We start from the raw sequence: 26,774 nt of genomic DNA, 5'->3' as shown, positions 1-26,774 counted from the left end.
AACAACTTGTAGTCGTTAAATAACTACGAAGAAAAACTCTTCAAAAATGTAGCTAAGCCTTTCAAGAAGAGGCTGTTATTGTTATGGGAAATATGTGATTCATTGGCGACGCAATAACTGAAAGCTTTGCATATTACTGATTGTGAGCTTTCGCTGTATTATCTAGGTATCGGAGCCAAAGACAATGGGCCGCGCATGCGTAATGCGTTATCTTAGATCTACCTCTTGCCACATTCTGCTCTCCTAATGAGGAACGCTGTTCCAATTCTCGAGCTACGTGCTAATTGAAGACGGACTAACAAAAACGGGAAATTTTGCCTTCTAATTGAACTTAATTGAATTTCTCTCGTGAGATATGTGCGTTGATATTGATACACGTTTTCTTTTATTCACAGGTTGGATAAAATAGAGCTAGTGCTTTTCAAAGGATGAGGTGTAAGCATTGGATAAAGAGCTTTATCGGGCCCGACAAGCTGCAGCCAACAGGTAAGTTATAAACACCATTTTTTTGTTTCTTTTAGTCACGATGATCACCCATAAATAAATAAATAAATAAATATATTACGACAATGCACACATCGCCATCTAGCCCCAAAGTAAGCGTAGCTTGTGTTATGGGTACTATGTTGTTGATGACTGTTGCATATTTTTATAAATAATATAAATAAATATTTAGAATATACATATAAACACCCAGACACTGAAAAACATTCATGCTCATCACACGAACATTTTCCAGTTTGGGAATCGAACCCACGGCCTTGGACTCAGAAAGCAGGATCGCTGCAAACTGCGCCAATCGGCCGGCCATTACCATGCCTACTACAGGGCACGGATTTCCTCTCACATTGTGAAAAGGTTAAGGCCGTGGTCCACCAGGCTGGCCCAGTGCGAATTGGTGGATCGGTTTCTTTTAGTATTTACTTTCAATAAAGTAAAAATCGAAAAAATATAAAATGTTGTTTTCTAAGTGGTACATAGCTCGGAGAATCGATGGACGGTGGGGTCCTAAGGTGTTGATGATTATATAATCAGCGGAATTCTAACTCGTATCGACACATTCTTGCTTAAATCTTACCAGTTTCTGATGATCCAAGATGAAACGTAGGATTTACCAAATCCACGGTGCTGTTTGTCGATTGACGGATGTTAGTACTTCTGTATCAGGGCATTGATGCAGGTAATGCTACCTTAGTCTTTCAGTCTAGCCAAATGCTAATATATTTATTTATTTTATTAAGCAACTAGAACGACTTACAATTGTAACTAAGTCTTAATTCTTGCAAACATTAATCTATTCTAAGTATATATATGTTCACAGCTGCACAGTATATTTTTTTTTTTATTTAATTAATATGCTAAACGATGTGTGTATATGTACCTTTCAATTTATTATTTAACTTTTCTAAAAAAGAGTACAACTATGATCGCAGACATCCTTTGAAGTTAATTGAAGGGTTTATACGTTTTGGTCCTATCACTTTTATGATTTGGAATTTGCGTGGTTACCTGGGTTCCCAACGTGTCGTATAATTTAGAATTTATATATTACTAGCATTGTTCTCTTATTGTGGCAAAGTCGAGTATTCAAATTTAATTTCTCGCTTTCAAAATGTCACTACACGTGCTAAACATAAGCATTTGCACATTGTCATATCACACCCACGCCTCCCCGCCCCGCGTATAATTTCGCGATTTAAGTGTCCCGACGAAATACATCTAGACAGAGTAGGCGATAAATAACATACAAATTACTTTGTTGACGTAAAATGCTTTTAGGGTGCGTTTTCAAAATCAGTTGTTTACCTAACACTTTAACACTCGACAGTCGACCGCCATCGATAGATAGCTTTAAAGTCATATGGTTTAACTTGGAAACAATAGTTAATTTATGTATAAGAAATACTAATTAATAACCGAATTATTGTTAAAGTTAAAATTTATTACAAAACAGTTAAAAAGCATTACAACAAAACCGCTACTGAGAAAATATGGTATAGTGAAAAGCTTGCAGCCTCGAAACAGCTAGGATACTTCTTGGCCGGGAAAAATAAACAGAAGTTTTAAGGTGCAAAGGAAACATTTACTCAGGAATTATGTGTTTGTTTTGATCATATAAACCCATTAAAAGCCCACTAAAGGGCACGGGTCTCCTCCCACAATGAGAAGGGTTTAGGCCGCAGTCCACCACGCCAGCCCAGTGCGGATTGGTGGACTCAACACACCCTTGAGAACATTGTGGGGAACTCTCAGTTTCCCAGTATGTTTTCCTACGTCGTTGAGGCAAGACGTTGAAGAATGTATTTATTATACTACAATATTTCAAACATATTCCCCGCTAGAGAGTTAAACTTAACAATTGAAAATTGTTTGACTTTACAATGAATAATCGTTAAACTTAACAATTATTGATTGTAAAGTCAACATCTCCTGAGGATGCTCCGGATTCGGAGCGAAACGTGCGTAGAGGGTATATTGCTGAAGATCTGTTTGGTGTGGAGTATAAGGATTGAAGAAATTATAAATTACACCTTACAGATTCTCCTGCTTTTCACGGACTATAGCAAATTAAGCTTAATTTTCATAATAAATATATCGGGTAAATCCGGATAAATAAATTTCCTTGTTGGTCTGTTTGTCCTTCTTTAACGCTCTGACTTAGCAAACAATCCACTTGATTTTTGGCATAGAGTTAGGTAAAAGGACGTCGAGAAACACGGGCTAATTTTAATCCCAGGGAGATAGACGGTTCCCACGGAATTTGTAACAAACTGTTATAAACACGAAGAAGAACGAGAAAAATAGCTAGTTAGATAGTAAATCAATTATTGATCAGAATTTAACCATCGTCTGTCTTAACAGCTGTGCTCAAACGTACCTGTAACACGTGCGCTGGTGACATTTTGCGTGCCTAAGTTAATGTTCTCGACGCGTCGCGTCGTTACAACTACATGTAGGAAGAGAATGAAAACATTATCAAAGCGTGATCTAAGATTTAACGATATTAATACATTCCAAGAAAATATTATTACAAATGTTTTCACTTAATTCTAATAACACCAAAAAAACTGACTACAAAGTTAAGGTAACGTTGTAGTTCAATTCTACTGACGTCTTTTTTATTTTTATATAAGTTAGCCCTTGACTGCAATCTCACCTGGTGGTTAGTAATGATGCGGCCCAAGAAGTTAGCGGGCTAACCTGTTAAGTATGGCAGTTATACGTTTTAACGCATATCCCTAATTGTTTTCTTATTCAGAAATGCTACACAAAATGCTATCATGTAATTTTTTAACTACCTTCAATTTAAGAAATTAATAGCTACTTTTTTTATTTATACAGTGGCGATCGACACTTTAACATTATAACTGTTTATTTCTTGCTTCCATGTAAGTTACTTGTATCTTACATGGAAAATAAATGTCTTTTTTTTATTATTAATTTGGTTCACCAACAGCTTTACTTTAAAAAAAACAAACTAGCTTATACAGTATGAAGACAAAAGGATCAGCTACTAAAAGGTAAACACCAGATGCAAATAAATAGTATTAAAGTAGCTTACAACTACACAAACAAGATAAAAGAATATCCTGTGCAGGCAAAGAGTAAAATTTCATTCGGGCCAAAAAATAAATTTGTAAAATGTACAACTACTAGAAGAAGAAGAACTACTTTTTTATGTTTTCATAAAAAGCTAAAATGACTAAACTATATAGAATTAAGAATAAATAAATTAAATCTAATATCTTTAAACCTACATCTAACTTGTGAACTATAATTTTACTTAATTGTTTGCAAAATATAATATTTTTGGTATTACGAAAATTAAGGAGATGACAGACAGACAGACAGATATTCTTTGTCGAAGATCTGTTTGGTGTGGAGTAGAAGGATTGAAGAAATTCTAAATTACACCATACAGATTCTCCTGCTTTTCGCGGACTATAGCAAATTAAGCTAAATTTTCATTATATATCATGGATTTCCGCAAAGTAGCGCCTGTTTCTATACAATATTTTTTGTATTAAATCATTACTCTACTCTAGTCTAGTCCACAATAAGCTCTTTAATGTATACATTTTATGAGATGTAATAAGGCTACAATAACCATTCAGACATACGAGTATACTAAGCGATAATTACTGACAAACGACTAATCTCGTTCGACAAAGAAAATGTACTTTTAGAGTGTTGTAAATCCTTTATGAGTGACAATGTAAGTCAAAATGAGCATAATGGAATATAATGGAGTGGCTTTAAAGAAAGTCGAGACATTAGGTAGCCGCAGTCCTTTCTTTCTTAAGATTTTTATCTGTCAAGAGCAATTTACTTGAGCGTAAAGTGAATTAAATGGTACCTAGCGGTTTCTAGATCATTTATATCGGTCTTACTTGCAGGTAGTTATATTAAAATATAAGCAACTGCTGAGTATCTTGCCGGATTCTGCTCGTTAGAATCCTTCCTAGATTTGTAGTCACTACAAATATTTGATATTAAGTTTCAACAGTGCTTATAGAATAGGCCACCTTAAAATAAATGAACTTTAATTTTTATTTATTTTCAAGTATTACGGCGTTATTGGTCGAGCAATAAAAAAGTCAAAATAAACCCGTAGATATTTGTTTAGGTTAGGGAAGACTTTTCCGCCAAGAAATTTTGGAAAGCAGCAGCCTGGCCTAGTGTCTTCCATCGGCTCCGGTTTATATTCATGGCACGTAAGAATCATCACAAAAGCCCGCCATCTTGAATTGGAGCAACATTGTAGGTCTATACTCTAACCCTTCTTTCGCATATAGAGGAGGTCTGTGCTCAATAGGCAGCATATTACTAGGCTGAGAATGATGATTACCTAAGTATGTAGTCACAACAACGTCACGTTGGTTGGTTAGTTAGGTAATTCCTAGTTTACCATAAACTAGGAATTACGGGAACCTAGGTTCGATTTTCACATCAGATCAAGAATCCTAATCTCTCCTAATACTAAGAACTCTCATTATAACATATATATGAAAATTAACAAAAATTCTGCTTCCATATGCTGTTGTTCATAATCTTTTTACTCTTTAACCTTTTTCACGTTCAAACCACTTCAAAACCATTAATATTATAATTTGGTCTTTACTTCCCCTCTCATTATGTCTGAGTCGTATTTCAATCTTTACTACCGATAAATCGTCTCCACTACCTGGCATTTGCAACTCCGACAATAAATTTCCTTCTACACAAAAGCTCTTATTAGTCAGGCATTCGAAAAATACTAATAACTTTAAGCAATTAACTACTTTAAAAATTACCAATAAATAAACTCTCCAGTGGGGATAAGTTTGAAATAATGTAGTAAAATAAATATATTCTTCAACGTCTTGCTTTAACGGTGAAGGAAAACATCGGGAGGAAACCTGCATGCCTGAGAGTTTTCCATAATTTTCTCAAAGAGGTGTGTGGAGTCTACCATGCCGCACTGAGCCAGCGTTGTGGACTACGGCCTAATTCCCATCTAATTGTGGGAGGAGAACCGTTCCCTGTAGTGGGCTGGTAATGGGGTGACATAATTGGTTAATTTAAGAATAGTTTTAAATGACAATGTGAGATGGTCATAACAAAGGAACGCCCGTCTTAGTTTATTTCTTGTTAAAGCTGCGAAGCTTTAGTTTTACTACCCTGCTAGAAACAGAACAAAACTTCGGGTAGAGAAAGGGTTATCCGCTTTCCATCGCGCAGGTCTTCTGCGCAAGCAGTCCACTATTACCTATTTAAAAAAAACCGAACTTGCATTTGAAGCCTGTTTCCAATAAAAAATAAAATAAAATATAATGCTACTGTAATAAGGATCGTTTTGCTAAAGCGCTCTGCATATTATGTAAACTATACTCACTTAAAAAATATATAATCAGTCCTAAGGCTAAGTTTTTACTGTTAACGGAACTCTGAAACGACCTGCAATTAACGTCCTTTAAATCTACTAATAAATCTTGTATCGCGAGGATTAAAAGAAAGAGCAAAATGATGATGCAAAAAATAATTTATAACTACAGTGTGATAGTTGATTTATGGAGTAAATTTTAAGGGCTTCAATAGCAAAAAGAACTCGACGTTACGACGTTGTTTTTTTTCAGCAAAAGATACATAGGGAATTCCAGCAAAAGATTAATAAAATTAAAAGGTAGGTGAGTTGATTGTTTTGTTTAGCTAACAGTCATTGCTGAATCGAGACTTATCGTGCTTATTTCTTTTATTTGATTGGTTGTCTAATATTGATGTTGTTTATCTATAAAGAAATAAAATAATAGTAACTGCTTCAGTGATCTAGTGATATGTATGTTCAAGTACGGAACTCGAAATCCGAGGTTCGAATCCTGGGTCTGGCCAATTTTTTTAGGTATTCTGTGTTTATCACTTAAATAATTTTCAGTACCAGGCCGGAGTTAGGAAACTTGGATTTCATGAATGTATCATTGTATGTGTGAATTGGTGTCCTGGTTATTATCACTTACTTGTGATAACAGTCGCTAAAGCCCACTGGTCTGAAGATTAGTGCGTTGGAGTAGCGTAGTGGGTCCATGCTCTAAAACCATCTTCATCATCATCCTATGTAAGGCCTTTGCCCAGCAGTGGGATGTTAATAGAATGGGATGATAATGATGCCTATAAGTAAAGAAATAGAGTCATACGATACTTCAAAATCAATCATAGCATTTAAGTAGGTACGAGTAACTTATAACGCCACCAAGTTAGTAAAACCTTAAACAAATACATGCTTCATAAGTTTTTACGCAAGCACTCCAAACGTGCTTAGAATTCTATACGGCTTTAATGGAAGACAGACACTTTTTTATCTTATCGCATAAGTCGCTCATGGCTTTATAATTAAAAGCACAAGGCCACCGTAAAGGCCATAGATTCTATTGACCCTTATTTTTTGTTTTATGAATTCGCTTTAAACGTGTATCTGTTTTTTTGTAGTATCAAACTTATCTACTTAACATATAAGTTATGCTTGTTTACAAAGCGCTTCGTTTAACAAATAGGTACCACAGTTTGATCGAATTTCATTAAACTAGAACATTCAGAATTTTTGGGGCTGTATAGGAAGTGGTTTTAAAATCATTCGTTCCAGAATAATATGCAGTTTTTAAAATTGTTAATTGCCTTTTACAATCTGCGCTTCTAAAGAATAAATTTGGAAAAGGCGGTCGATGTTATTTTTTGTATTATTTCTTTGTGTTTTGTTGCAATAAAGCTATTCTATCTATCTTTCTCATTTGAAAAATATTACATTGTGTGAAAGAAATAGCACGACAATGCGTTGTTTACGCATAAAATTAGCTGTATATTTCAAAATCGAATAATACATTACGTAATAATCAAGATAATAACAACCAAGATCTTAAGAAGCTTTCGTAATGTTGTTGAATTGGGTCGGATACAGAAGGCAGGAGTCCTTGAAACGGCGCGTATTGTGAGGAGGTTCCTCACTCTGGAGCCCTAACCGCCAGTTCATGGGGCATTTAAAAGCCCCACAAGCGTAGAAGTAGGTGTTCTTCTTTGAATAGTGCTTATTATGAAAAATAATGTAGATCAATAAAAAAGATATTTCCTTCAATCATTCTTTTAGAGATGTTGTATATTTGAGTGCACATTTTTTTCTGGAAATATGATTGATTTTCTATATAACCATAAGTTTCCAAAGTTTTTACAATGGGAAAACAAAACACATTGTACTTTGTAGTACCTACGCACTCTGTTCCAGTGGTATTAGTGAAAGCTGCTATTGTTAACTTTAATCAACGTTTTGTTCTCCATAGACGGTTGATAGGTTACAAACGTCAATTTTAATAATAATTGTAACAAATTTATCGGCTTTTTATTATAAAATAAAATAATAGCCAGTTATAACGGTGTACTACTGCAAAATAATATTGCGGAAGTATTACGTAAGATTTGATAGATGTTATAAAGCAACAGAAAGTATATTTATTAGAAACTTAGTCAGTATTATGCGCTTTATGACTTTTTTCTATTGTAATAAAGATTTCGTCACTTTTACCGATACATCTAGCTAAACGATTATCGTGATTTCCGAATGATTAAATTTATGTTCTTTTATTAGCATAGTAACACTATTACATTAACATCTTCACAATTTAACACTTGTCCCACAAAAAATTATTGGTTAGGCTTTTAGTGATAGAAGAATTGACCTTCATACTTTCTACCTCTTTAATACTCTCACCATATTTCCTAAACTAAAATGTACTCATATTAAAAAGTTAAGAGATATAGGAACTATCCCTACTAATAGTATATAAATGACTGAACTTAATTTATTTTTTATGACACTACAAGTTAGCCCTTGACTGCAATCACACCAGGTTGGCATGCTGGTAAATTAAATGGTATGGCAGTTAGGAAAATTAAATCCATACCATTAAGACTTTATAGCTGCGACAAATTTAATGAAAAGGTAATTAAAAAAACTGTTGCCGTCGCGATAGGTCTGTCTGGCCCCGTCGAGTGCGATAAGGACAGCTGCAGGTCAGACCAATTTTACCAATGAAAATTTTCTTCTTTCATGTTACTTCAAATCATATTGGTATTTGAGTAATCTGCATGTTTCGGAAAAAATTATAATTATTTCGGTCAGGTCAGGTCAGTTTAAACTTTCAGATTTTCAAAAGTATTTAGCTTTTCAAGAAAATAAATGATATCGACGTTTCTACACTAGACTTTGATTTTACAAAAAAAATATTGCATTATCCAGGGAGTGATTGGTTTCTACGCAAAATCGTGCCGGAACGAATCCGGCCGAATATTTAGATAACGGACATCCAATAACTAACTCTATGCAGCAACGTACCGATACGAAAAAAAAATTTGACGGTAAAACTTTGCCGAGGCGTTTAATTAAACTCTTTGCTGATATGGTCTAGAATATTCGAATTAAGTTACGAAGCCAAAAAAAGTATTAGATCGATTATCACAGCTGAAAAAGATTCCTGAGAAAGATACATTGATGGCTAAATTACTCCGGCGATTACTGTACCTACTCGGAATTCTATCCGAGTCGATGGGCACTTATTTTTCTATTTGTACAACCCAGCTATATCTTTATGTGCAGTTCGATTTTTTCCAGAATCCATGTTTGGTAATTGTTGTTTTTCTCGCTCATTGTTAATTGTTAATTGTATGTTACTGTGATCAAAAGGTAACTAACTAACTGACTAAAATATTCTCAACAAACTCAGTTTTTTTTTTATATACGTTGTGTCGTCGTATATAAAAAAAAAACACATCGCACACTTCGCCATCTAGCCCCAAAGTAAGCGTAGCTTGTGTTATAGGTACTAAGATGACTGATGAATATTTTTATGAATAATATACATAAATACTTATAATATAAAGATAAACACCCAGACACTGAAAAACATTCATGTTCATCACACAAACATTTTCCAGTTGTGGGAATCGAACCCACGGCCTTGGACTCTGAAAGCTGCCCACTGTACCAGTGGGCAGTCGAATTATCTTTCACTGGCTGCTGTTTCTTACTTATTTCGTCCGCGTTAATTTTGGTATTTCCGGTAGGTGTAATTATGTAGTACATACCTAGCATTTATTTAAAGATACAATAAAATAAAATAAAATAAAAATAAAAAAGCCGTTTAATTCTTGCTTACAATACGTGGATTACATTGCATAACATATTATAATTTTACGAGAAAACATAAAATACAAAGAAAAGAAATAAAAAATAAACAGAAAAAATGAAAAAAAATATATAAATTAAAAAGTAGTTCTTAATTGCATATATATATTTATATTTATTATATATTTATTACATATTTATTTATAGATACCTAACTTTTATTAAAAGTACAAATATTGCCTTATTTTTTGTACTCTTGCTAGGAACAAAAAGATAGTCTGTTTTCTAAATAGCTAGCTTTTACCCGCGGCTCCGCTCGCATGTTAAAAACGTTACTTGGAGGAATAAGACACCGATCATGAATGACAAACTCAAATTGCTTGCTTGCTCGCTTGCTTGCATTTTTCCGGGATAAAAAGTAGCCCATGTAGCTCATTAACCATCTCAATGCAAAAAATCACGTCAATTCGTTTCTCTGTTGCTGCGTGATTGAAGGACACAGGAACTGTGCATTTTTCCAGGATATAAAGTAGCCTACGTCACTCTCCGGGCCATAAACTATCTCTATGTAAAAATTCTCATCAATCCGTTGGTGTGTTGCTGCGTTATTGACGGACAAAGAACATAACTTATTTCACTTCCGTCGATATGTAGGTATCGTTAGCTCGGTTCCTTTAAGAGAGGGGATGAAAGTGTTTATCGATTTTACACCATAACTCCGACAAATTATAACCGATTTAAATAATTATTTTTGTACTTTAGAGGTTATAATATGTGTTTAATTTTGCCCAAACTGTGGTTGGAGATAGAGGACAAGTTCTGTCCTCTATCTCCAACCTCAGCGGACAGCAGCAAACCCCTCATTTAAGGCTTAGCGATACTGAATACTTTAACTTTTTTAGAACTACAACTAAATTTAATGCCAAATCAAAAAACAAAATCAGACGAAGTCGCTGGCAACATCTAGTATCACTTAAAGTAATAATATAGCAACTGATGGTAAATGTTAGCGAATACATCGAGTACCTATCCTATGAAACTTGTTCGAATGCATCGGTCAGTTACGTGTGGCTGTCATTGACAAAGCATATTGAAACGGCAACGGACGTTCTTTGAAGCGGATAGCACATTAATGCGTTCTGAATAATAAATGTTAAATAGCATCATATTTGCATCGCTAGACCTAGGGTTACTGAACTCTATCCTCATTCTCGGTCTTCTAACGTCCCACTGCTGGGCACAGATAGTAGAGACATCATAGTAGAGAGGTGTCTATAGCTTGAACCCTTCACATTGCTTTTTTGCGAGGTTGGAATGCTTTAACGATTATGATAACACTCTGTTGCCTGCGTTCTTTTCAGTTTGTTTTCCTAAGATAAAAAGTCTCTGAAAACGCCCATAACTCTGAAAAGTAAGAGGTGCTTGCCGAGAATCAAACTCTATCCCCAGGAAGGGAAACCGAAGTACTAATAGGCTATAACAACTTCCGCACAAACGGAACTCTATAATGCTACATTAATAGCACATTCACATGAGTATATTAATATTGGTAGCACTTTATCTACAATAACTTAAATGAACTGAACATCAACTGTTAGGATTTGAGAAAGAAAGAAGAACTAGTACCAAATAGGACAATCCACGCAATTTGGCCACCAAACTGCGAAATTATTGGTGTGCATATTACAAAAAAAAAGTTCAAAAACACTGAATCCAGAACCTGCTTTCCAGACTGTCAGTTAAAAATAGGTTAATTTCAAGTATGCATTGTGCAGCCAACTTTATCGAGTCAGTTTACGCATTCATCCGTACCTAACGTAGTTGGTAGATACACGAACAGCGTGATTTTTTGTTCGTTTTAAAAATGTTCGCTTATAACGGAATCATGAAGAAATGCCAGACAGATTTTATCACGATTATACGATTAAGCTTATGCGAGGCGGCGTACGCGAGTCATCTCGACGGCATGCCGAAACGATAAAAACATTTCATTTATATTATCTATACAAATAAATACAATAATTTAAGTATCTGTTCTCTGTTTTTCAAGTAAGTGGCCTTTATTAAGGTTATGAAGCGGCGATAGCCTAGTGGGTAGGACTTCGACTTCACTTTCGGTTGGCCGAATTCGAATTCCATCCACCTCTAATTATGTATAAGTTATGTGCGTTTTAAGCAATCAAAATATCACTTGTTCTATCAACGGTGAAGAAAAACGTCGTGAGAAAACCTGCATGCCTGCGAGTTCTCCGTAACGTTCTCAAAGGTGTGTGGAGTCGACCAATCCGCATTGGGACGGCGTGTTGGACTACGGCCTTAACCCTTACTCAATGTGAGAGCATGCCCGTGCCCCGTAGTGGGCCGGTATTGTGTGTGTGATGATGATGATTCTGACAAACCTCATATAAGTATTTGAACGATAGCATAATCCCAGCACCGTTTTATCTGACTGTTTGTTAGTTAAAACTGCTTACGTTTAACTCCTAAGATTGCTGCAGAAGATTTTACCAGGAGACCTTGCCGACTTAACAACCTAACCAACGAAAATAGTACAACCCAAGGTACCCGGGAATGAAACAAAAAACTCGCCACTCGCGAAAACTAATGAAATAAATATGAGATATGTTAATAAATAAAAGTCTTAAAAATCTGCTTAATATTTTAAGCGTAGTAAAGTTATCATTTGGTGAGAACTGATTTATTTAATGGAAAACACCATTTCCCTGTAATAAGTCTTAAGAGTCTTAAGTCAATTTCTATGTAACGGCAAGGGCTATTATAGATGACCACCGCACACATAACATTGATAACTGTAAAAATACAGCATGAACACTTTAACCACACTACGGTTTATTTGAAGTCAACGTTGAGAGTTTCTTAGTTTTTTAACTTGCGCTAATTATCAAAACTTTAAAAAAATGTTCTGTTTACTTAGTGGTTCTTTAAAACGGTAATAAGAATTCAAATTGTATTATTTTATATGCTATAATACATTATTTTCATTCATTCGAAATTAATTTAAAAAAACCACAACAAACCATATTAAAATATCTAAAAATAGAGCTATTGTTTTCCAGGGAGAACAACAATGCTTAAAAAATAATTAAGGTTAAAGAATTCAAGTTTGTGTACAACATAATCAGAGCTAATAGGTATAACTTTTCTCTTTAGTCAGGTATGCCGTAACATTATGACTAAAGTCCACTCCAGGCCCAGAGTAAGATATTTTGTTGTTTTTGTTTAACACCGCAATACATTGCCACGTCTGCTTAAAACTGCAATAGTGTGCGTTGACCCCAAGTCAACAAAAGGTTAACATAACGCGTACTTCGATAAAGATATAAAACTGATTTATATATCACGATTCTCAAACATAGATTCTCTCAACTGGGATGTTATTCTGTGAAACAACGTGTTCGCCTTTGAGATCACCATCCAAACATAGGATTTTTTATAACATATAATGGTAACTAAGTTTCCGCGAACCTCAAACTTTTTATAAGCCGATTATTATCGTCGTTACTGCTATTATTATTTTTTTGTTATTTACTACTATAATTTTGTTATTCATCGCTGTATTAGCGTTGATACTTTCAACGCTAATCCAACGCCGTTATAAAAATATAATGCATAAGAAGCAAAACCTTATCTGAATACAAAACTTTGTCTAAATCGCACACCAAATACATTATAAGAATTGCTTGCTCATTTCGATGTATGACATTTTGATATAATTTTAGGGACCACTCCTAAGTCATTGGTTGCACTGTGTCAAGTATTCTTGACTTTCCGTATTTTATACTTTAGTCGTTCCGTTTTTCGAGAGTGTTTTTTTTTTTTTACAAATACCGTGAGATTAGGTCGTTTTCCTGTAATAAAAAGAAACATTTGTTACTCTACGTACTTACACCTAACTCTTTGCAAAGGCAAGTTGATTAGTTGCTAAGTTAGAGCTCGAAGGAAGGACAAACAAATTTTAGCTTTTATGATATTACTAGTTAAGGTTAAGCTTACAATAAAAGAAAGCAAATTCATTAAAAATTAAAAATAATGTTGAGATAACATTCTCTGTTTATGCCGCATACATTTAAGTACGATTCGATTCGCATACCACATACAATTAGTATGATATGAGTGTCTAGATTATTGACTGGAATATCCTCTTTCCGTCGGATGTGTCAACCTAACGAGAGTTTAACGGCTGCGCGTTGACTGTACGTTCAACCGTTGAGCCGTTGCGCGTTGTTTCGATGATCCGACATAATTGCTAAATCACGGGTTAATCAACAGCTTATGAAGTCGTCGGGTGAAATCATGCTCGTTAATGGCCGGTCAGTAATCGCATCTAGTTCTGTTGTTCGAGATAATTATACTGAGTGAATCTTCGAATACAATAGAGTCTATTGAATATATAATGGACTTATAAAATAGATATTGTACTATCGCACGTATGGGTACCTGCCTAGATATTGTTGTGTTTTAGAGACTATCTTAAGCTTGATATATATACAAAATATGTTCAAACATTACAAAATATGTTCTTGTGGAACGTCATCATCAATATCATCATGATAAGCCAACTACCCTACCGCTACAGAGCACGGTTCTACGAGAGGAAGCCGTAGTCTACCACGCTAGCCAAGTGCGGATTGGTAGACTTCACACGCTGTTGAGAACTCACTGTTTTCCTTCACCGCTTAAAGCAACTGATATATAAATTGCTTTAATTAAAAACGCACATAAATCCGAAAAGGTGCATGCCGGGACTCGAACTTCGTCTTGACGAAAGGAACGCCGAAGCCTTACTCATTAGGCTATCTCCGCTTCTATATCTAAAGCAAGTGATGTTTAAATTGCTTATTGTGGAACGTAATACATATTAACAAAATTCAATGTCTCTTACTACTTCAATTAATAAAAATAATAAGTCCCCCAGAATTATTATAATTAAATTATATTTTTTTATTTTTTGTATTTCAATAAAAATGTTTATAGCAACATTAATTGTAGGTACCGCTGCGCAATAAATGTAACAAACATAATATTTATATAATCACAAAATGGTTTTAACAATGTTTTGAGCCAAAAGTCTCAGTTAGAAATATGGAAAATAATAAAGAAAAGCCATAAGCTTAAATCCAAAATATTTAATATATTAGATTATCACTATCATATTCCTACCAACTTACATACATGTAAACAAAAGACCAATATCAAGTTTCGTATCAATAAAACAAATCGTTATAATTGTATCGAAAATGAAATCTGAGAACCAAAAAATAAAAAAATTGTTGAAGACTCGTTTCCAGCAATCAGCGTAAATCATCTGTAGACCACACAGGCTGTTTTCAGAATCCTAGAGGTTATAGAGGTATAATAAAAACTTCAGTTTCGCAAGAGCTTCTCTGCGCTGCTACATTGTAAGGACACCGTTCATTTTACCGTTTTAGCAACACGCTGCATATTTTGATAGTTCGCAAAACTGCACAAATTATAGGAATAGCAATTAGTTTAAATCAATTTTAAAACAAGAATATAGTTTATTCGATGATATTATATTCATACCGACTAACATAAATATCAACAAGCCACCCATAAAAACAGTTATTGTTTAATACAAACGGGTGTTGTTCGAATAAAACAAATTGTTATTGGTTTCATCGAAAATGAAATCTGAGAACCGAAAGCTAACAAATTCGTCGAGCACTCGTTACTAGCGATCAGCATACATCATCTGTGGACCACACAGGCTGTTTCGAGAATCCGAGAAGTTATAATAAAAACTTTAGTTTCGCAAGAACTCGCCCGCGCTGCTACGCTGTCACGAAGCTGTCCAATTTGCCGTTTTCGCAACACGCTGTATATTTCGATACTTCGCAAACCAGAACAAATAGGGCATAAATAAATGAAGTCCGGTATTTTTAGCGTGTAAAATTTTATAAAATGTTTCCATTGTGTTTGGGCTATAGTCTGTCTATACAATACACATAATATTATAATAGCAACGTTCATAGGAAATTGTTTGTTTGGGTAGCGAAATTAATCCACGAAACGAATTGTCATAAATGGGATTTCTTTTATAAAAAAGTTAAGATTAACTTCTTGATTTTATATTAGTTTTTAAGGCTTATGTAAGTTTGCCATCAACAACATTAGGCTATAGTGTCCTACAGTTGGGCACAGATCTCCTCTCTCATAGGTAAAAGGGATTTATTACGTTCACCCACCAGACTGATGAAGCTTAGAGGGGCTTTGAGGATAACAAATTCATTTTAATGATTTATATGAACGCTACTGGTTACTGGTTTAGCGTTCTCGTCTCGTTGCTTAAGAAACCGCGCCGGCCGATAATACTCTTTTAACAGAAAAAAAATCAATACTCTAAAAGGTTTCACTAGAGATACTAGAGCAACGAATCAATAGGCACCTAAAGAATAGGTAATTGTTATCGAACATACAAAGCGCATCTCGAATACCTATTTTACCAACTATTTATTAGATAGAAACAGGTGCTACTTTGCAGAATTCCATATTTTATGAAAATGAAGCTTAATTTGCTATACTCCGCGAAAATCAGGAGACTGTATGTTGTAATTTATAATTTCTTCAATACTTATACTCCACACCATACAGATCTTCGGAAGAGTAAGATCGTGGGAAGATGACGTTGGTATTTTACGGTCGAACTTTACCATGTTTCACATTACTTTAGAATATATATGAATTGTATCCACCTTAAAGTACCTTTTTCAATGAATATTTAAGGAAATATAAACTATATAAATCATTACTTATGTTTTGTCATAAGATGGTTAAATGAATGCATCATATTCCGATCGAACTACAAGTTTGGTGCGATCAGTAACGATGTAAATTTTCCTCTTTACAGTTGTTTTTTTTTTGTCAGGATGCTTCACTTGCGACGCTAATCAAGACATTAAATCACTATAACGGTTAAGAAAGGCACCCGCATATACCTATATAAAGCTTCGAACCACGTAGTTGACGGACGTGCTCAAACGAGTTGATATAAATGCGATACTGGGACAAGATAAACCTGGTTCAGACCTAAGCGAGCCGCGTCCTAACTATAAAACCGAACAAAAAAACTAAAGCACTAAACACGTTGGTAGAAATGCTTTATAGCTGTTCTTTATAAGAATAATAACATATTTTGCAATGAGAACGGTATAAGTGCCAATGGTTACTATAAAAATTATACTCTACAAATAAACGTGGATGTATAAGATGGACTTAAAATTTCAAAAATTAACAATTATTTTATTAACCTTTGTATAAGACCGGAGAGCTTTTATAACGTAACGTACTGCATCGTAGAATGTAGCATTGAAAACGTAAAAAATAATTGGGTACGCGAACTATTTGTAGCTGCATTATACTATATAGAATGTAGCTGCAGAATGTAGTATGAGCGAATAGGAAAACAATAATTTAAAGAACTAAAGCTAAAATTAAATCATGGAAAAGCTTTGAGCGCACTTAGGCAGGACGGAGATAATGACTCCTACCTCTAAATTGATACCCCATTGGATATCCAAACGAAAAACCACCACGGCTTAACAATGCATACAAGAGGGACATACCTCTTGTATACTTTGTATGCCCTTCATTCGCCCTAACAGGATAGCCTATGCCCAACAGTGGGACATAAAAAGGCTGAGGATAATGTTAATAATGATCGTGGATACCGCATAAAGAGCTTTTATTTTTAAAGAAACCCAAGCGACGTATACATTTCAGTAGTCTGTGGTAACGAAAAAATATCGTATCAATCACTATTAGCATTCCAACCGGATACCGCAGAGATTATGCATTCTTTGCAAGGCTGTACAAGGTAAATTCCAACCTCATACTTTCATAACTATTCATAGCAATTCAATACAAAAGATAGCATAGAAGTGTCTTGTTAGTTCTCAAGAACGTGTCCAATAAGGCACAGTTTTTCAGCTAGCAGCCTTGTTACCTTTATTTATCTACTTACCTTTACTTTATTACCTTTAGTTTTGCCTTGTTTTACCCACGTATATTATGCGCGTATTTTTATCCCTAATTCATAAATAATATTTACGTTCTAATAAAACGTTCCTGCCGATGGAGGGGTTAAATACTAGAAAGTGCCAAGCCGGCACGAGCACTCCTTGCTAATATTATAATCCCAAATAATATAATAACTGCGAAAATGTGTTTGTTTGTTGACCCTTCCTTAGCGCTCTAAATAAACCTCTGATGAACTTTATTTTTTCACAGAGTTAGTTGAAAGTACGAAGAGTAACGTGGGCTACTTTTTGTCCCAGGTAAAAAAAAACAATTCCCATGAAATTTGTGAATAACCTCGATTACAAGCGCTCTTCGTTCGCGGTATTTCATAAATGGAATCGGCTAGTTATAAAATAAAAATATTCCTGATTTGCAGCGTGATCAAGCCATGGATTCCTCTCTCTTTTAAGAGAAAAAGCAGTAGTAAAGCTGAGAAAGATGATGATTGTCCTTAAACGATGAATTATATAAGGCCATAAAATTTTATATTCAAAGTGATGCTTGAAAACGTCACAAGTTCAGTATTGCATAATCAAAATAATGTATTGAACTTAAGCTATCAAAATAGATCGAAGTCTATAATTTATTACAAATGAGGTGTTAGAGAATTTAAATAAGAGTGCGTTTTAGTTTAAACAGCTTCCGGTGAATGTCAATGAGCTTTGAAGTAAACTTGAACTAAATAGTTTATTGCATAACGCCATTAATGTCGTTGTTGTTTTCCAAATATACTCGAATTTGGTAATAGTATATAGAGAAGCGTTGATGGACCAGTAGGTAGTAGCTCGACTCACTTTTGGGGGGCCGAGTTCGAATTCCAGCACGCAACTTTCTAAGTTTTGAGTAATTAAAATATCACTTGCTTCAACGGTGAAGGAAAATATCATGAGGGAACCTGCATACCTGAGAGTCCTCCATAATGTTCTCAAATGTGTGTGGAGTACACCAATCTGCATTGAGCCAGCGCACAATGAGAAGGGGTTAAGGCCATAGTCCACCTAGGTGGACTACTGCCTTAACCCCTTCTCATTGTGGGGGAAAACCCGCGCCCTGTAGTGGGCCGGAAATGGGTTGCTATGATGATGATAGAGTTTAAACAATATTGATTGGTGGACTGGTCTATCACCGCTCCCGCTAAATAAATATAGTTTGAATGAAATTGTTGTAAACTAGGAGTATAGGTAAAGAAATAGGTGAATCTTTTACCTATTACCAAGTATATTTCCATGCCGTTTGTTCTAAAGTGTCCAGCTTAATAGCATTTTTTGACATAAGTCAAGGACAACTGGGTTACTAATTACTGCATTATATCTGGCATCTGTAGCACAGTGAAGGCAATCAGTGTCATTCGAGCTCCATTAATTACTTATCTTAATTACGAATTAATCCATATCAATTTCCAAACATTACCATAATAATGTAATTAGGTCAAAGACTATCGAATCTGGTAGGTAACTATTTTGGTTACGACTGGTTATCTTTTAAACGAATCAAATAAAGCCGTTATCAAAAATCTATAAGAAAATAGTTTGGTCAATTGCCATTGTCTAGGAAAGCCATTTTTTAATAACATTGTTCTTAGGATGTCAATCAATTACTTTTCTCTTAATACAAAAAATCTAAACATCATAGAACAGAGATGATAGCATTCATGCAGTCTCTTCAGAATAGTACATTTTAAAGTCGATAGATGAAACAGTATCTTACAGTCCACTGTTAGCTCATATAATACACATTGATATGGGCCAAAATAGTGTCAGGAAGTAAAGTACGACTAGTAATAATAGTTTGAATAATTGAAAAGTAATGTAAGCGCTGGGCGGGCGATAAATTACAGCGAATTCAGGTGTCTTGTTCTAATGGAACATAGCAATATTCGAGCTGTCGGCGAACTACAATACCCTTTGCGTAATTTCTATTATTTGTACGGAAAGCGCTTTCTAAATCTATTTCATTATATTTTACGTTTATAAAGAATTATTATAAGCGTAAAATGTAATAAAGTATTTTTGAAATATCCATTCGTCTACTTTAACATATTTTATTGAGAAACGAATTATATAAAGAAACTTTTTAAACGTAGAGTTCTTACCTGATGAAATATATGGTGTTATACTATGAGGTTACATTAAGCAAATTTCCTTTTTATTTACATGATTTGCAAGGACTCGAAGAGGCCGCGCGTTGTCATTTATATTCCTGAGTGCTGCAACACATAGGTAAATGATAAGTAAAGATTAAATTAAAAAATCAAAAACCACCGGCATTTAGTTCCGTTAGTCGTCTTTCATTGTGTACATTATTCTACTAGTCAAGCCGTTTCATTTGACACCCATATTAAGGGAGTAGTGAGTAGTTTATGCTCCCAAACCAAATGCAAGGTCGTGTAAAATTGTCAGTCAATCACCAAGTTTGACATTATTATTAATCGAAGGTATTACGCAAATTTACACGCCTCCATGAACGCGAGTTGAATGCAGTGATTTGACCTTAACTTATATGTCGATTGATGTAATTAGTTATGAGGCATTTGCGGAATCTCATCTATGCTTACATTTGTAGTCATTTCGTACACATCTCGGTTTGTAGTTCCGCATCTAAAACGGCAATTAAGAAACCCTTACGGAGAAAGCCTTTTATGCATGTTTGTCCCTTTCCTGAATGTTATTTGCTTTGATAAAGGTCTATTGGCCACAGACCACGCCATATATCAGCCCGTTTTGGAAGCGCTATTTGCTTCCTTTATTATTTGTGTAAACTCTCTGATCAATTTGCCTGAAAATATGTGCAAAATGTATCATAGAATCAATTCAACCGATTGACGTCCACTGCTGGCCATAGATCTTTTGTAGGAAGTTCCAAAATCCACGATTCCGGGCCGCTTGTTCCCAGCGAAGTTTTTGATGGCGTCTGTCCACCTCGTTGTGGCCAACCTACGCTGGGTTTACCCACGCGGTGTCGCCATACCAGCACCTTAGGACCCCAACATCGATCAGTCCGAGCTATGTGCCCGGGTATAGTACGGAGGACGAAGGGTATACGAATTAAAAATCTGCTTATAACTATTATTTTCACAACCTCCCTGCGCAACGGTGAGCACTGTGAATTTTAGTAAGAGGTCCCGGGTTCCATTCCCGGCAGGGTCAATATGGGAATTTAAAATTTCTGAATTTTCGTCCACATAAAAATCCATTAGTGCTCTACTATCGTACTCTCTAAGAGGTGAGTCCGCTACAATCTAAACTGCATCATCACTTCCCACCAGGTGATATTGCAGTCAAGGGCTAACTTGTAGTGGATTAAAATAAAATAGACAAATAATCGAAATCAATCGTCATCAGTCCATTGATAGACTCAAAGCCTCTCTGAGAGGGTCTGCCCACGAATTTAATGCACGGAGGACGCTGCTGTACAAACTCCATTGTTTATTGGAAATAAAGATTTAATTAGGTATAATTAATAAATAATTGGCATTACCCACACGAATGAAATTACTGTAGTTTTTATTGGGAGGATCACTAGGTCTGAATTCAAAAATCACGTTGTTGTTGGCCAATCAGAAATGATATATAAAGCTTATGGTTTTGTTTAATAGAATTTCAAATTATCTTGCAATAATAAAATTACATGTCGGATTTATAACGTGTGTTTATTTTGTTTGATATTTTGTTTCCTGTGCTATTTGATTTGACAATTTTAATCATACACATCCGGTGCTTGTGTTTTTTAACAAATATAATTGGCATGTACCAATGATGTAGAATAATGTATTCACACTGTCACACAGGCTTTATACTATTACCATTTATAAATGTCATAGTTCGTGAAGAAGTTTGGATGTTGTTTGTTACTTAATGACAAATCAACGGCACTCAATGAAATTTAGGTAATTAAGTATAAAGTCCCATCTGGCCCATACTGCTATATGGATGCGAGGCTTGGACTATTAAAGAAGACCTCGGGAAACGCATAGAAGCATTTGAGATGTGGACATTCAGACGTATGTTAGCCATTAGTTGGACTCTGAAAGTATCCAATGAGGAAGTTCTGCGAAGCGTCAACCAACGGCGTGAACTTTTGCGCACCATCAAGATCAGAAAAGTTGCATATCTGGAGCACGTGTTAAGGCACGAGAGATATGAGCTCCTTCAACTTATTATGATGGGAAAGGTTGCAGGAAGAAGAGGCGTTGGTCGCAGAAAAAAGTCCGTGCTTCGTAATATCAGAGAGTGGACTGGAATCGCGAGTGCAGCAGAATTATTTCGCCTCGCGAAAGATAGACAAAAATTTACGAAGCTGACTGCCAACCTTCGCTTGTCGGAGAGGCACCGCAAGAAGAAGAAGAAGTATATAGTATTTAGTATAAGTATTTCATTGAGTTATTACAACTATCCTATGGAAAACAGATGCGGCCAATCATACAAACAATCTTACTTATGTTCAAGTATTAAAATAATATAAAGCTAAACTAATTAAGGCACAAATTTATTTTAAGTCATAACTATGACTTAAAATAAATTTTAAAACAAGCGCATGACGGCTGATGTTGACGGAGGATGCTGCCTTATATTGCTTTTATCTAAAAGGGGTATTGAACCTAACACCTATTCTCCACAATAGCGTGACAAATTTAAAAATGTATTTGATGGTTCAACTTTCATAATATTATACCAATCAAGTATCATAGCGATGCCAAAAAATAATGAATACCAGTTACGTAATCTGTCAGTAACCTTATATCAACAAATCATACTCTCAACCACCTCCAATTATGTAAGTTATGTACATCGAATAGCTTGATTTAGTTTTTCCAGCTACAAGACAACGATACGACAACGATATTAGTTAGGTAGGTATTAAAATTATTATATTTAAGAATCTTTATTCATATATTTTGAGTTCCGGTTGGCATCGTGTAAGACTGAACTGGAAAACTTCAGTTAAAATTAGTTGGTACCGCTATGGGTACCTATAGTTTTAATACCTATTCTGTCTCTTGAGTCTTAAAACGTATTGAGGATTGCTATTCCATGCGATCGTATTCAATTATCGACATTTTACTGATTGATATATAACCTATTACCTAATAATAATAATACATGTTTTATTTGGGAATAAAACCACACATTTAGGATTAACACATTGAGTACACTCTACACAAAAACATATCAATGAGAATTTAAAAAATAGGACCTCAAAACTAGGTAACTAAACGGTGCGTGTGTGTGTGTGTGTATGTGTGTGAGTGTGTGTGAGAGAGTGGTCGCGTGTGTGTGTTGTAAGACAATTTAAGCATTCAATTATGTTTGCGGGAAATTAACAAACTGGGTGGGTACCGTAAAAGTGCAGTATATTTTGCAACTGTAGTATACAGTAATAATAATCGTAAGTTGTAAATACGTCCATTGTATTTCGATCAACCAAAAAACTGACGCAGTACTTTATAAGACCGAAATTATAATGGTTAGGCAGATAAAAGTACTTCGCCGTAATTTATAAATGTCGACCTATTATTGCGGTATCCATTAACAGTTACTTTTAACGATTTCGCTTAGACAATTATAGAAACCCATTGATAACTTATCGGATGTAAATGATTTGTGACTTTGCTATAGGAGCCTTTGTCGATTACTCGTTGAATCCGTTAACTAGTGACGTATCTATAGGCTAAAGACAGCTATTTTTCTTCTTTTTAACATTTGCGGACTATTTAGCAATTGTGGTTACCTTTTATTTTACTCTAATTTATTATATGCCGTGTGGTGTGGACAGATCCGAATACCGTTGTCACGTCCCATTCTCTTCCCGCGGGTTCGTAGGAAGCTACTAAGGCAACATAACGGAAAACGGGCAGCAGTGTCCTCTGTGATTACTATCATCTACGCCGATCACCAACCTGGCTGCCCAGCTCCAGCGTGGTTATAGGCAAACGCTCCAGTTGGTAGAGGCCTTTAGTCCACTGTTATAGACTATTGAGGAATTGCTTATGAATGCTTTAGTGACCACCCGTTGCGCTACATTTAAGTTATTGATATGGCTTGGAATTGTTAACATGTGTAGATATTAAAAGACATTTCAATTTAAACTATACATTATAGTGTAAAACAATACCTTAATGACGTGACATACTTAGACGTTAAATAATTGGTATATTTTTTATTTATTTTTATTTTGTAACTTGGAATAAAATTAAATTTAAAAATATTTGCACACTTTTGTTTACAGTCGATTGTGATGGGACTTTTAAATTAAATGTTTACTTGTTGTATACCCACACTTTGGTAAATAAATATTATTATGATTATTAATATTCTTGTTCAAAGTACTAACTTTGGCTTTATATGAGTAAAATATTATCGAAGAAATTTGACTTATGATTCAGTTTATCATTATGGATTCGATATCTGTAACTTTGAGGGCTCTGTTTGAAAGTATCAATCTAGTATCAACTCACAGATACCTCAAAAAGATACGTACCCACAACAATAGTGTTATCTCCATCAGAGTATCACCAGTTCCCATGAGTAATGATACTGATTGATATAATGATATCGCGATTTGCTGAATCAATAAGCAATATAAAATTACGTAAGAATATCAGGTCGTTACAAAACCAATTGTAGTTCAATTTTCCCAACGAGAGCTCTGTGACCCGTCCTTTCATTTGTCAAATAAGTGGAACGTCGGGGCGATTGTGATTCCGCAATCGGAATCGTTTCTAATAAATCCAATTGTATAATGATATCATATAATGAGTTCAGCAGTACGAAGAAATTAAGGTTACCTAATAATAAATAATACATTAAAGATTATGTAACAACCATAAGACAAAATTTTGGGTAAAATAGCTCTAGTATTGAAGTTTTCATTCTCGCTATTATTATTTTTAACAAACATAAGCTCTTTGGTCCGCCACTAATATCTTGTCTTAAATTTATATGAAATAAAGCCTAAATTACTCCCCGATTATATATTTTCTATAAGTGTATATATTTCCCAAGCTCAAGGGATTATTAAAAATATTTAAAGTCAATACAAGATAAATATATATCTTGTATTGTTGAGTTTAAAAATTTTGTTGTAAAAATCGTAGGTAACGAATAGAGTCCTCCTAGGACTAAATACTTAATACAAAATTTATAAGTTTCTAATATATTTCTAGTGTTTGCAAACTAAGTATCAGTCAATATGAAAATAGTCCGGTATAGGTATGCCCGATCCGATAGGGTATCACAATTGCACCGTAGCTTCCGAACTCTATATGTTGATATACGGACAACACAATTTTCTATTAGATTTGACCGCAACAATATAGTAACGGTTATTTTATAATGTGCTACATTTCTTTCTTACTTCGCCGGAAGGCTTTTGCTTTTCCTTGTTTGGTTATTTATCCGAATAGATTTTCTATTAAATACTACAAGCCAAAGTAATCTTTTATTATAATTTGTTCCACGGTATGAAATTTAAATTGACTTATTTAAATTTAATTAAATGATTAACGTATTCGTTTGTTTGCTTTCGTATTCGATACATGCATCACGTACATAACCGGTAAAAATATATCAGTAAAAAGTACTTTCATTGTAACAATTACAAACAGAGCTGGCAGTCATGACTTATGGCTTCAAAACCTGTAGAGCTAGCATGCGCCCCACGAGATAATAATATCTACCCATTATCGTCTCGTCTGTCGCATTAGGAAAAATACAAGTAACAGGTAGAGATAACTTTCTCGTGGCACGCATGTTAGCTCTGGTTGGTAACGATGGATCAACAAAGCTCAGACTCACTTAGAGATCGGAAAGAGCTTAGAGCATCTCCACGTAATCAAATTAGTAATGAGGAGATCCGTAGAAAAACTAGAGTTATCGAAATAGCTCAACGAGTGCGAAGTTGAATTGGCAATGGGCGGAGAAATTGGTAATGGTATCTTCAAATAATTAGTAGTAGAGTTTTTTATAATGGAGCTTGTGGGTAGTAGCTTATTTCTGCTGCCATGCAGCGTTTCAGCTTTCTATGTAGATATTGGATTGTAAACTGGTTCCTTTATGGATCTCTTAATTTTTGATTGAATCACTTAGAAGCCCTTTTCATAGCCTTTAAAGTGACTCTGAGATTTCTTAACCCACCCTAGCTAGCAATCTTGTATCGTGAATAAGTAGTTGAAACAAAACTATATATTAATTAATATGAATGCACGGTGTAATCATCTGCGAATTACTCTGAACACGAGACATCTGATGTTAGTGGAATTTTATATTGAATAGCTTCACAGAACCTACGAGTACACTTCTTATGGGCTCTTATTCGCGGCAAACTCATAACTATTTTGTTACGTACCTAAATATTAACAGTTGCTACTTGTACGTAGCAGTGACCATATTTTGTAGGAATCTTGTTAAATGCTACACCAAACCAAGATGCCGATTCGCTATGGAAGAACCTGCGTAATAAAATTTAAAAGTATCATCTCAACGGCACGTTCATCGTCATAATGTCCACTGTTAGACATGTATGACATGTATCTTAAGTATTTCACTGGAGGACTAATACTGTATTGTTTAATATAATTTTGTAGTACAATGTAAAAGATAAAAATGGTTACCGTGGGTTATCCTTTGGTGCTAAAAATAAACCAATGCAGACTATTTGTAGACCTTTCTAAGATGTATAATATTGTAGTACATTATTTTGATCTATCTCGTAGGGTTCAGCCAGCGTTTGCAATGAGAGCGCCGAAAATGTGATTATTTACGGCATCACATGAGGAATTTCTAAAATTATCAGTGTTTATCTACTATACTATACATGTATTGTACATATATTGTACCTTCCTTTTAAATCAGTCTATCTATTAAAAAACGCATCATAATCCGTTGCGAAAATTTTAAGATCCAACCGTAAATAGGGACAGGCCGACAGCGAGAAGCGACTTTGTTTTACACTACGTAGTGATGTTTAAAGTCTTTTAATCGTGGTACCTGCTATTCTGCCAGGTAAGATGCTTGTGTTGCATTGAAATATTTTGCACTTGCACTTTTATTAACAAGTCGTTAAACAGACCCCG

The 26,774-nt window shown here is 34.8% G+C and overlaps 1 protein-coding gene across 1 annotated transcript in view; it reads left to right on the top strand.

Annotated features, from left to right (window-relative positions):
- LOC120627680 (cadherin-86C) overlaps positions 1-26,774 on the top strand; it is a 167,178-nt gene that overhangs the window by 51,007 nt on the left and 89,397 nt on the right. Inside the window, exon 2 of the mRNA XM_039895705.1 lies at positions 396-486. The gene's annotated coding sequence lies outside the window, so the exon portion shown is untranslated. The remainder of the gene's footprint in view (positions 1-395; positions 487-26,774) is intronic.

The sequence above is a fragment of the Pararge aegeria genome, chromosome 11 (genome assembly GCF_905163445.1).
Source record: "Pararge aegeria chromosome 11, ilParAegt1.1, whole genome shotgun sequence".
NCBI classification, from domain to species: domain Eukaryota; kingdom Metazoa; phylum Arthropoda; class Insecta; order Lepidoptera; family Nymphalidae; genus Pararge; species Pararge aegeria.
The sequence above is the reverse complement of the archived record's forward strand: the minus strand, read 5'-3'. Positions and strand labels throughout refer to the sequence as shown.